Here is a 14,009-nt window from a genome sequence, read left to right as displayed (position 1 = left end):
GAGATGTATAAACTTTTGTAAACTGAGAAAATTCAGAATGGGGCAGACCACAGACAGAGGCGATTATAAATAAACCTCTCCCTGCCCACTCTTTGCCTGCAGGCAGGTGCTTTCCTTCAGCTTTGCACTTAATCCAGCAGCCGTTCGGTGGCTTCCTGCGTAGCAGCAGACACTTCGAGGGCCCTTCCAGCTCTGTGTAACTGCTTTGTGTTCACAGCTCCGCAGCCCAGCAGTGTGTATCCCTTTCCCTGCATCACCCAGCGGTGCTGTGGATCCTTTGCTTGTTATGCTCCTCTCTCTCTGCCTGGTCCTGCCCCGAAAAGGGGAAGGAACAATCTCTCCCCCTCTCCACAGGTTTCCCACTGGTTAAGCATGCTGCTCCAGGGCAGATATCTGGATTTTTTTATTCTAGCTATAATGACCAAATAATAAATTATGAAAACCGATGGCTGTGGCTTCGCTCTTCCTTTAGCAATAATGTGGTGAAGCATCTGGGCTTTTACCTTCCACCAAGGCTCAGCAGACCTTTACAGCAAAATGCGCATTTTGAGGAAATGCAACCTGCAGCTATGTGGTCTTCGTACTTAAATCAACGCCGGGCAGTTACTGCGGGAATGCCCATGACCCAGGGTTAACCCTGAGCGTGGCGTAGGAGCATGTAGGATTTCCTGACAGAAGGAAGAATGGGAACAGAGCGGCAGATAAACAGCTTTTCTAACCTTTCACCTCTGAGCCCAAGACAGCACTTTGTTTCTGAGGAAGTGAAAGTATCTTTAATAGCTCATTGTTTTGACCTCTGACATTCGCATGCCGGAACTCTTAAATCATGGGCTTTTTACATACTCTGGACTTCTGATAGGGATTTTTGCACATTTAGCATCTCTTATAACCGTACATCCTTGTTGAGCTGTTACGATGCATTTACACTGAATTTTCACTTTAGAGGTCCGTGTTGGTGTGGGTATATACAGCACTAGAAAAAAAAAAACTAGTTTTATAATTGAATCTGGCTGCAGATGGAAATTTATTGCTTACTGCCTAGTTTTTGCCATATTTTTTTTTGCATTATTATTCATGGACTACATAGTTATCATTATGTAATTTAATGACTTCTCAAAATTCATGTCCATTTTGTCATTCATAATACATGTATAAAGCTAAACTGTAGAAATTACTTTTATGCCTGAAGTAAAGCTGGCACGTTGCACACATCTTTCATAGTAAACATTTGTAAGAAGAGAGCATACTTGTTGATTAAGTCCAGATTTGAGCTTCTGAATTCAAAAATAAGTTGCCAGCTTGATTACCTCTGATTGGTTGACTTTTGATATCTCTGAGGTTTATAGTTCTAGCTTCCTATTTTCAAATTTGATCTGAACCCTATTAAATCAGGGGCTGATCTGGACAGATTTATATGGTCACTATTTCAACCCATTATATACTTTATGAAGTTCGGCTGCTGTAGCAGATGACTGCACTAACAAGTCAAATTCTTGAAAAACAGACTTCTCTTAGTCTGCATCACATTTTATGATCAATCTTTTTCTGTTTTGAACAGTATGTAATAGGTTGTACACATCTTCACGTAAGTTAAATTCTGCTAGAAGTATATAGTATTGCATGGAAGGAAACGAGCATCTCCAGAGGGTGATTCACATCATCCTAAAATTAGTTTCTGCATTAGATGAGATGAATCACCTCTCGAGGAATTTATTTCCTCAGCTGTCTAATAAAGGGATCCTTTAGCGGTTGTCTGGGGTTTGAATATCTTGGAGATAGGCATAAATGTTGAGAGATTAATTGCATCTAATTTGCGTCAGAATACTAAAATGAATTTGAATTTCTTTACATATATTTAGTTATGCAAATAGCAAAACTTTGATTATATCAAACAATATAAAAACAAAAACCCAGTAGAATGATAAAGCTCTGTACCTATTTTGTTCAGGCATAATTTAACACAATGAAAGTTTTAGTAAGTTTTAGTTTGTACTCAAGTATTTGTTCAATAACTGATATGTATGGATGTCTTAATATTAACCCTTAAACTGTATTTATGTGTGCTAAGACTAGAGGTTCCAAACAAAGTTATAATGTCCTTTATGGAGAGCTGCAAGTAGTAGATGTCTTTGTTGCAAAGCAAATTGTGCCTACAAAAAAGGGTTTGACAGGGAATTGAAAAAGATATTAATCAGCAGGGGACAAGTCCGTAAACAATTTACCATTCAAAGTGGAACAAGCTCTTTTAGTTGCACATTCTATTGTCTTTTTTTTCATTTTGGTAAAGTTGGTTTAAAAAAAAAAAAACAACAAAATTCTTAAGAATTCCTCTTTAACTATGTATTGTATGAAATCTGGGCTGAATCAATGGAAAATGTAGTAACATTATACTGCTATTAAAAAATAGTTATCTCATCCCGTCTTGTTAGGGTCAGATCTCCATGTTGGTGCTTCAGATGTCCTGTTTGAAGGCTGATGGACAATAAGATGATGATGTGCTACATAAATCAAAAGCTGCTAAGGAGTTATCTGCCTTGTGCTGGGAGCATACTATCTGGGTATTTATTATCAGTCAACTACCAGCAGTTAATTCTCTAGATGTGATGACTATGGTAGTAGTACTAGAGAAACCTGCCTTCATAGAATTCAGTTTAGCACTAGATCTGAATTTCAGTGCATTATGTTTTGTTTCTGACATATTGGATGGCTTCTGAGAAGACAGTAGATTTTTTTATACCCAGTGGAAGACATTTTAGCAGTAGCAATGAGTTCACTCAAGGGACATGAAAAATTACACATATACACACTAAAAATATAAATGTGCTTTTCCACTGCAGAACTCAGAAGTCCCAAGTACTGTTAAGTAACCTTATCTATCTTTGAAAGACTGCCACAGCACATCGCAGCAGCCTTGGACTACATCCTTTAAGTGTTTTCTCCACTGGAATTCTTTGTAAACTGTGATAAGTCATCACTGAGACTGTCATGAATGACAGAATTCATGTTAATGGAGTTGTGGTTTACTCCCTGTCAGCTGAAGTGTGTCTGCTAGGAGAAGGACTCTGATGTCTTCAATTGATGTCGAATGATTTAAGTCAAACCTACTCAGTTGGCTTTTTTAGAATGCAATAATGTCAACTTAAAGGGACTTCACTTGCCCCAAATCATGTTGTACATTATATCTGTTTGTTGTTGGTGGTTTTTTTCTCCTATCATTTGCCCTTGTCTCCCTATGGAAGACTTTGATTTCACATAACTTGTGCTGCTATCTAATCATTACTAATATTTCACTCCTGCTTCCTTTTGAATTTGATTTAGCTTTCATGTTATATATATTCATATATGAGCACTGCATATAGACATAGGTCACTTTTATTTTTTTCTGTTTTATTACTCTTGAAAATTAATTGCCTTTTACACAGGCAGTGTACTTAATTGAGAATCAGTCCTTTGGTCTGGACCAAAGCACAGAATACAAGTTAACAGGTGGATAATCTATGCTGGGAGATTTAGATTTTTTAAGCCCATGGCAGTATAGAACACCTACAGTGAGTTGCAAAGATTCAGCCATACATCAACTCCTTAGCAAGTCCATAATAAACTCAGAGTAAGTTGTTTTTTTATAGTAGGGTCTTAAAGATTAAGTAGATTACCACAACTGGAAAAAGGGAAGGTGAAAATGCAGAGCAAGTGTAAGGACAGGTTTAGTGATGTGAAACGTGAAGTGCTGTAACATGAGTGGTGTGAATTTTGTGTTCTCAAAGGGCCAAACATATTCTACACAAACACGATGTGCTGTCTTTGCTTCCCAGTTTGACTGCTGCCCCTCTTAACCATTTTTTTTAAGAAAGGAGAAAGAGGGAAAACACCTTCACTTGCCTGTCCAGAGAAAAAGGCACTAGCAGCGTGAGAGAGAAGTAGGAAACAATGAGGATTTAAACAGAAACAAGGATAGGTATTTTGGGGTTCTTTATGTCATAATCCTACAACTTTTTTTAAAACCTGAATTGCACTCATTATTCATTAGCAAACTGGATTTTAATCACGCAGCCTCTGTGCTATTCTCAGATCATATAGTTTCAGGTTTTTTTACTGTGTTTTTGAGCTGTTACACTTGTAACCTTATATGTGTAATTGTAGAATTTCTGACATTCCTTTTTAAAAAGAAAGAATTGAAAACAGTGCATTCATTAACAGCAAAATTAACAGCACTGATATAAACAAGCAGTGTGAAGCACTGTTCACTCTTGATCACAAAGTTATATGCAACTGTCACTTATGCCACCCCAGTAACGGGAAAAGTCCTTGTTTTATGAGTCTGTTTTAAAACAGTAATAAAGTTTCCTGTGCAGGACATTAATTAGAGGGGTTATCAAAATAAGACAAACTAATATAATTTGTGATTGTACAAAATAAAGGAAGTTGAGGGTACCATAGGGACCTAATGAATCACAGGATGGAAACAATCTTCTGGCTAACTAAACATTCAGACTTTGTACTAAGTCATAGGGTGTATATACAACTCAGCAAACCGGAACACGCTGTGTGTTTACATGAATGGGATAAAGGAGTTCACATAAACCATCTGGGAAAAATCCTTCCACCATTCATTCTTCTCCTACTGTAGAGTAAATTAAACAACATACATGCATTTGCAGCAAACACGTGGCACACCTGCCCTGGAAGAAATCAAACTGGAAAATAAGTTTGTAATACAAAAAATTCCCTGAGTGGCAGCACTGTGAATTTGTTAGCACTTCTCACATGTGATGGAAAAGAGAAGGGACTTTTTCTCTAGTAAGTAGTTTTTAATTGTTATGTGTGCGTTTACTTTTAAATGGGGTTATCATTTACATTATGGTAGCGCATTGGTAGGAATATTTTTTCATTTCTGTTGTAAATTGCACAGCATTAATTGCTGTGGTTGCAATTCTCAAACTTGATTTTAGAAGTTTTGTATTGTTTGAGTTTTTTGAAAGAATTTTGCATGACTAAAAACAATGGCTCCTTTAAAGAAAAAAAAGTTGTTCAATTTACATAGTAGAATAGGTTTTGTAGTTCAGAGTATGCATTTTTTCCATAAGACTAAAAAATTTGAAAAGTCTCAACCTGTTCTAGAGATCAAATGCTCTTACTGCTGTACCAAACAAGCTTGGTGGCAAAGTGTGTTTCATTTGGGGGTGAGGAATGCACTGGTTTAGAAGGGCCAACCTTCAGGCATAAGATTATTTTATCAATTTCTTATTAAAAAATATTTTTTTTCTTTTTCTATGTCTCGATTGTAAGATTTGACTTTAGATTACTTGAGAAAATGGGCAGTATTTCATTTTTGATATTTTAGAGTACCAGAAAATAGCTTTAACGGGGATATTTTACAGAAATTTTAAATTGTAAATGGTGAACTCTTTTCTGACTTTTTATGAAAACTTGTCTTTTCTTCAACGAATGCATGAAAAACATCAAATGCATGAAAAGCAGTGTCCTGAGTTTTCTACTCTAACATTAGCTGTTGCTTGTTCACCTTATTCAGATGTATTTATTTTAAGGCACAGAATCTACCTCATTTAATAATTTTATTTTCTTTCCCCAGAGGAGTTGAGATGCTACTTTTAGGTATTTCCACATTCAACAAAGCCAAACAGTAGAGGGCAAATTTGGAGCTACTCCTCTAGGACGGTCACTACAAGTTAAGGAGGTTATTGAAAAAGAATAAATAAATAAATTAATGTAGCAAGAACTGCTTAGTACCAGAGGCATAGCAAGCATGCTTTTGAGCAGAGGTCTTCTTTGTACCTCAGGAGCAAATACACCATTAGGAATAGTCTGGGAGTACCAGTTTGTGTTTTTGCACATTTTGTGCCCTTTTCTTAGAATGAGAGTACTTGATCCGATGTTTTCTTTCCCATAAATCTTTCTTCCCCATAGTTGACATAGTAGACACAGAGACCACTACCTGGTGATACAGAGATGCTGCTCAGCATCTGATTGGGATGGATCTCACTGAGTGGAGCCTAAGACTCAAATCATTTATCCAATGTTGTTCTTCTGGCTATGTGAAGCTGTCAGAATTTTTTAAATGTTTTGCCTGCATTCACTTTCAGGAAAACCAAGCTGTGAAGTGATATAAATCATTATATATTTGTTTTTATCTGTATGTTCATATTGTGGTACAACATGTTCTTAGGGTAGTCTGAATCATCTTAGAATAACTCTTGTTATGACTATGATGTACTTTTTCTACAAAGCAGCCATCTTATTCGTTTGGTGCATATGATGCACCTGTTCTGGTCCTGAGTCTATGCTGTATAGTCTTCATGACTTATTTGTTTCAGAAGATAGCACGTGCATTGTAAATGAGGAAACAGATTTCAGGAAGGGAAAATATGGTTTCTTTTAAGCATTTTGATATTATTATTTTTCTGGTCCCAAAATACAGATAATGCCTCTACTTTTCACTTGGAGGCTGAGAAAATGTTACCATTTGTGAAAGACTAAGGTACCAATATTAAGAATCCTATAGAAAAAAAAAAAAAAAAAAAAAAACAGAAGGAAATGAATAATTATGTTCACATAATTGTAGCCACATGTTCAATAATGAAGAGGAAAAAAGCAAACTGTTGACTAGATTGAATGGAAAAAACAATTTGATCAATGGTTACAGATTGTCTTGTAGTGCTTATAAAATAAAAAGAACGAAGGTAGTGCAGGCAGCCACTATCCTGGTGTTTCCTGATTTTCGCTGTCAGTCTTTGGGCCTTTGACACCAATCACATAGATTTATGTGTTCTTCATATATAGGCATCTATGTGTCTCTGTACGCAGGTCTGCTTTTTACATCCTCAACACAACAGCTTCTTATTTAGGCTGTTTAGCAAGAGGAATTAAATATGTAAGACATTTCACTCATGGGTCTTCAGAATCAATTGCATTCCTAAATGTGTATGTACTCAATTACCTTGGCTTCTAGGGCTTTTATATATAATAACCTGATAAGCTGATCCCAGGCTGAGTTTCCAAAATACGAATAGATCCTCTATTTAATTTTTATATGTGTTAGGAGTATGGTATAAATTGATAGCTGTCAAAATCTTGGCTGAGCAAGTAAACAGTAGATTGTTATTACACAATATGATGTACTCTGTTAAATCAATGCTTTGTCAATGGTTTTGCCCTGATTTAACAGGCTTTTGCCAAGAGTATTTTTGACATAACCTAAAAAAATGTCTCAAATCATTTATCTGTTTCTGGATTGGAATGAAGGAGCAATCTTTCTGTCCGCGGAAAGATCCTAATTACATCCCAAGTTTCAGAAGTCAAATAGAAAACTGATATTCAGGGTTTCTTTCTTCCTTTTACTTGGTATAGACATATTATATATATATATACAACATACGATGAATATTGTATGAACGTGTAAAATCCATACAAAGACCCACCTCATCTCATAGTCTGATTCTGCCAACAGCTAGTCAGTGTGAAACTCTAAAAAGAAATCTAAAAAGAAAAGAATCTGAAATTTATCAGTGGTGTGAATACATGAGTATTTGATTAGGAAGATGGACCTTGGGTTAATTTTGAAAAGCATCTGTGTATCTTTGAAATCTGTTCAGAGTCAAATAAGCAAAGGATTTTTACTACTATATTTATCATTCTACTTGCTTTATTTCAAATAATTGTCCAAATATGTTAACTGTCGGTGATAGGATGGTAAAATTCCTTCTGCTTTTCCTTGTTGATCCTGACTGGATTCATCTGAACAAAGGCAAACAAATGTACGTATCTGTACCTGAGATAATCACAAGAAATTATCTTTTGTATCAGGGGAGCACTTCCAGGATGTGACAATGTGAGTTCAAGAAATGTTTGGACAGTGCTGTCAGACGCATGGTCTGATTTTTTCCGTGGTTCTCTGGGGACCCAGGAGTTGGACTCGATGATCCTTATGGGTCCCTTCCAACTCGGCTTATTTTATTACTTTGTGATTCTATGATTCCTCTGCTAATGTAGTTATTTAACAGTCTGCCATCCATATAAAATCTGGATTTCTGGAATGAAGTGACTTTCATGACTTCCACCACAATTTTGACAGCACTGGCTGTATTGTTTGATTTTTTGTTCTTCATTGATACTATCAAATAAAACTGAAAACTTAAAGTTGCAAATGGCACAAACTGATTTGTAGATATCTGTGGCAGAAGAAGAGTAGTGTTAAATTCTGCATGGTCCCGAATGAAACTCATAGAACGTAAAGGTCATCTCAGAGTGTTTAACAGAGCAAATTCATTGTAGATTTTAAATCACCTTATCTGATTTCAAGCAAACCTGATAGTTTCAGAATAACTTTTTTTAGGAAGATTGGCTTGTTAACAGTGTTATGCAGTTACAAGGAAATGTGGTCACAGCTGGTTCTGGTTTCTTAGCTAATCCACCTGATTGGAAACAACAGGTTTTTGATATTTTTCCATTTCTTACACTGACACCTAGTGTTCAGAGTTCTTGAGTTTTCTAATACTGCACTTTGTTATTAATAGATAACAGCTAATACTGATGTTCTACACCTTTGTCAAAATCCTCTGCTTCTGTTGATCTTAAAAAGAAAACAAGAACTGAAGGCAAAGGTGTTACCAAGAATCAGAAAATTTTTACTTTCGAATGACACTATTGGAAAATCAGCTACAAAAGCTATTTTTCTTCTTGAAGTGCTGCAAATTTGTTTTCTTAATATTTCAGAGCTTTTGTTTTGGCAAATACAACCCCTTTGTGTCTGTAAGTGTCACTGGTCAACAAAAACAGCGATAACAGCAGAAACTGTTAGATCAGTATTTATTTAATTGTGGGGGATATCAAATGCGTTTTATTTCTGTGCTCTTTTATCTTCAAGCCACGAGTTCAACCTGATAGGAGAATTGATGGCAGCATAGTCCTTGAGTGGACAGAAAAGGAGTTATACACAAAAACTGGCACAAACAATCTTTTCTTATCTCAGACTTGCTGCAAATAAATGCAGAAATCACAGTATGGATTGTAACCCATTCCTGACAAAAATGACACCTGACAGAGGAAAATGTATGCTTTACCTCCCACACTTGTGATTTTACTATGTGTTAACTGAATATTTTTTGTCATATAAGGTGGAGTGTATGACTTTTGTGTAGCTGTATCTAAAAATATAAAGGAATGTTTAAGTTTTGTTGATGGGTTCCACAGAAAAGTGAAAAATATTCAGGTGGAGAAAATGCATTGTAAGCTTATCCTTGATCCTTGATTTTAATACTTTACTTTTTTCTTTTTGTGACTTTTCCTGTAAGTGAACCAAAACCCCACCTTTCTGCACCAAGGAATAAGTGTTTTACATTTCCTCACATTCACTAAGTTGCCTCTCAGAAAACCAGGCAGCAGTGACAATTCACTAAATACACACCTAGGCAATGGGTTCCTTTTGGGGAAACAGTTGATTCTTACCCAATTCCCTATCAGGTCTGAAGTGGCCATAAAAAATATTCTCTTCATATAAACTTTGGTAAACTTTATTCTGCAGATTTCACTGTTCTAGGCTGAAGCTTTCCCTCCAGGGATGTTGTCTTCCTTCCAGACCTATAAACTGTACAATCTTGTCCTGTTAAGACTGAAAATTAAAGAAAAAATAATTGGTGTTTAAAAACGCACTGTGACAGGTACAAGACAGTTTACCGTGACGTCATGGAGGAAGTGGCTTGGTCAGAGGGGAGCTAAAAGGAAATAAAATTGAGAAAACATTGTAGAAGCTCTGTAGCAATTGATATAGGGATGGTCCTCTTAAAAAGTATGTGCTTTACAGCCAGTCCTCTCCCACCGAATTGTTTTCAACACTGCTTTTAAGTACAGTGGACTCCATATGGTAGTATGGATATACACACATATATATTCCCAAACTAAAATACTTCTTTTCATACGTCGTTCCTTTGCAGTACAACATTTAAGCTGTAAGTTAGGCTGTCCATTTTCTTGTATCTAGGGTAAAGGCATTGCACTTCTTTGCATGCAAATGGCATATTGGATACTATGCTACCAAGTTGGCTATCAGTAATTTATATTCATGTCAGCCAGTCGTAGTGTGTTTATCAGACGAATAATCAGAGTCAACAGAGAGAAAGGATACTTGTAGAATATCTTTCTTTTGACTTCCGTCAGGCATTTATTTTCAGGATAAGGTGTTTGGTTGCAGAATGGTGATTTGTCTCTAGTGACTATACAGGATGCCTTGGGTGATTGTCTTATGGATGTAGACATCCCTGTTTAGCCAGGTACCTCCCACCTAAAAGTAACAGACAAAAGTCCCTTATGACACAAGTACTTCTATGACAAAAGTCTTGAAGTCTTGAAGCTTCCAAAAAGCAGGAGGATAAATTAAACTTCTCTGATGTTAAAAAAAAAAAAAAAAAAAAAAATAAAAGTGTTAAAAGTGGTGAAGTACTCAGAGAAAATAAAGACTTTGGAGGCCCAATTCTCTGACCAGGAAGAGACATGTAGTGTCCCATATATGAATAGTCTCAAGGGAGGAGGGGATTTATGAAAAGTCAGGTTGGAGCTGATCCAAGACAGAGTTAGAAGAAGGGAAGTCTGTGCATTAGGTGAAAACTGCATGTTCTGTGTTGTTTTGTTGTTGTTGTTGTTTTACAGATGAAGAGAGAGAAACAAATGGGAAAAGATTTAGAGAGACAGGTTGCATTGGGATATGGGTTGCACTGAGATATGAGAGTGTAGGCTGAGGACATCTGTACACTGTGAGCAAAAGTGCCAGAGAGCAATGAAAAATGGAAAACTAAGTAGGCAGGATATGATGCATGTACTGAGGTAGGTCAGAGTTGGGAAAAAGGCCAGAGATTTATGACAAGGGAAGGTGTTCAGGAAGGAAAACTAGGTGCAACTTTGTGGGAGTGCATATATTATCTGTTGTAGCAGAAAAAAATAATGAGCTAAAAGAGGAACTAGGATTGCAAATGACGAATAGGAAGTGTAAGGTTCCTCAAAGGGTTGTTTAAAGAAGTGGAATAAAGATGAAAACAAACTTGTAGTGGAAGGAGTTTGGAAGAAGATCCCATGAACCTCTCTTGAAATGTTCTCTAGCAAGAGAGTGGGAATGCATGCAGTGAGAGACAGGAGGTTTGAAAGAGAAGCTCTGGTTGGTGCATTGAACCTCGCCAAACCTTCTCAGGTTCGGAGAATCAGTTTGGGAAGTAGGTTTGCAAGAAAATAAGTACTGCTGATAAGGATATAATAAAGAAATTGAATAATAACCATCAGAAACGTTGTTCCCAAACTGAATCTCTAATGAGGCCAAATAAAGTAGATGGATAATGATGCAAGAGGTGGAACATTGCTAATATTGCACTGGGAATGAGAACACATGAGCAAGAAGAAGGGACAGACAGTTTTTACATCCTGGTCAAAAATCCTTGGCAAAATGGAAAGTCTTATAACAAATGTTTCATCTATGGACATCACTCTACACATCAAGTCTGAGTGTGTGCATCTTTGCACAGTCACCTACTTGCATACATGTATGAACATGCATATATATATATATTATATACACGTATAGAATGAGATTAATAACGAGTACTTTTATAGCGATACGCAGCCTGATATTAATATATCGAATACAATGTACTCACAAGATACTATTCCTAGCAACCCTTCTTACAATATTCAGTAACTACATATTTTGTAATCTGTGATTTTAGCATATACTTTCACATTGCTTGTCATTTTCATCTTACATTCTGCCATCATCATTCCAAATTAGGAAAAAAAAAAAAAAAAAAAAAAAAAAAGGATCACTTTTCTGATGAGAAATTAAAGTACAAAGAAGACTAAGTGGATTTTCCCAATGTCATGAAATAAATAAATAGCAGAGCTGAAAAAAGTTGACGAGTTATAGCTGAGAGGGAAGCTGTGCAAAGTTATTTTATATTGATGGACTATGTCTCAGCCAATTGGATTTTTATTTGACAATCCAAAGGTGTAATAACTTTTATTGTAAGAGGAAGAAAAATACACCAAGGCTAATAAATAATGGAGAACCTACTAGGGATATGCATAAATGCGTATCCTGTTCCTATGTATATACAAGCTTAATTGTGTCTCTTTTAATTTTGCTGTTTGATTCAATAGGATTGTCAGGTAATCATCCTTTTGAAAGAACAGAAGAGGATAAAATTTCAAATAACTTTGTTAATCTCTTCTGGCTGTTAAAAGAAAAGATTTATTGGTATCAAATTTTATTGCATTCTTAGAATTTACGAATTGATTGGCTGCTAGTTTAGCTTACTTGTCTCTTCCAGTTAGAAACCCAAACACAACAGAAGAAAGACATCACATTGAAGCTGACATGCAACAAGTGAGTGAAAGTTCACTTGGCTTTTTCTCTCAGCACCAGGTGCAAAAATTGGCTAAAAGTGCTGTGGCAGGCAGTTATTTTAAAGCAGTTTCTGGTTTAGTGTTTTATCAAGCCCAGGAGTAAAATATTCTGCAACTACTGCAGTTTCACGAAGCTACTTTTTAAGGTAGAACTCTGAATTGTTTAACTAATTAAAATGGCCCAGTACAAACATTAATCATACCATAACCATTAATGAGAGGGTTTGTGGGATTTATGGAGGGCTGTATAAAATATTTTAGAAGTGTGTATCATTTCTTTGTTTAATACACAATTCATTTGCATTATCCAAATATACTAGGGATTCTTGAAGTCTTCAGGAGTGTTTGTGATTTCCTACATCCGATCTTAGGAGTGATGGAGTAGATATATTCATTTCTGGGGGAAAGAAGAAAACTCCAGCAGTGTCCTTGGCTTTCTGGTAGTTGTTTTTTGTTGAATAGCTGCTACGTACAGCTGTGCATTCTGCTTTAAAATAATACTTCTCTAAACTGCAGTTTTCTCAAGGTGGGAAGCTGGTGGCTCAATGATGACATAAACTCCAGAAGTGTAGAGTTCAAGTGGTTTGCATGTGGGACTGCCAAATAACACAGGTTTGGTTTGTTTTCATTTTATTACACCGATTCTCCTCCCCAGATGTCTTGGATTTCTGTGGTACCCCCCTTCGCCTTTGATTCTTGCTCCTTGTAACTAACAATTTTTATTAGTCATCCTGCTAATACTCAGCATTTTTACTCAGCACCTGTTGTCTTCAAAGCACTTTTGAAATTATAACTGGTTAATCCTCACGCTAGTACTGAAAGGATTTCAGTTTCATTCCTCTTCACACGTGAAAAGTGAGCTAAATGACTTGCCTAAAATTGTGCAGAGGTTTTGACACCTGCCTTAGGACTTAGTCTGCCTGTCCTGTGTCTGCGTGACCCAGGCCGATCCTCTTGCCTCTCCACATGCTGAGTTTGTGGCACACCATTTACGAGTGGAGCATTTCCTTTTGTTTAATGACACATTTTTACTGTGATTACCCTGGAATTTCAATCCTGAACTTTGCAGAAGAACTGTGCTGCAAGAAGCCTCAAAAGGTCATCTGGGCCATACCTCTGCTCCTGAACTAATTTCTGCCTTTGTTCATGAAAGCTCTTAAATCTCTCTATATGTATGTGCATGTATGTATGTAGATGCATATATACATTTATACACACACATACGTACAATTATTTGTTGAATCAAGTCCCATCTTGAGGAGACTTATGAATAAATGCCTCCTCAAAGTTTGGTGTAAGCTACCAACAATTGCTTTGAAATGCTTGCACGGAATATCTTGAATTGATATTCCCGTGGGAAATACTAGTATTACCAAGAAATTTATTCTGGGAAAGATGCTGTTGCTAAATCTAGTTCTGTGAATTCGGGAAGTATTGCTTCCCTTTTTTTTTCTCCTTTTTTTTTTTTTTTTTTTTTTTTTTTTTTTTTTTTTTTTTTTTTTAAATGGGCCTGTGGCAAGAAATCTGTTCACTATCTCAAGTGAGGAAGTGATCTTGCTTCTGTAATAAATGCTCAGATAGTTTCACCATTCTTGGCCTGCCCCATCTCA

At 36.3% G+C, this 14,009-nt stretch overlaps 1 protein-coding gene across 3 annotated transcripts in view; it reads left to right on the top strand.

Annotated features, from left to right (window-relative positions):
* Positions 1-14,009, top strand: part of SUPT3H (SPT3 homolog, SAGA and STAGA complex component) — a 276,406-nt gene that overhangs the window by 142,302 nt on the left and 120,095 nt on the right. The window lies entirely within an intron of this gene.

This window comes from Aythya fuligula, chromosome 3 (genome assembly GCF_009819795.1).
Source record: "Aythya fuligula isolate bAytFul2 chromosome 3, bAytFul2.pri, whole genome shotgun sequence".
NCBI lineage: Eukaryota > Metazoa > Chordata > Aves > Anseriformes > Anatidae > Aythya > Aythya fuligula.
The sequence above is the reverse complement of the archived record's forward strand: the minus strand, read 5'-3'. Positions and strand labels throughout refer to the sequence as shown.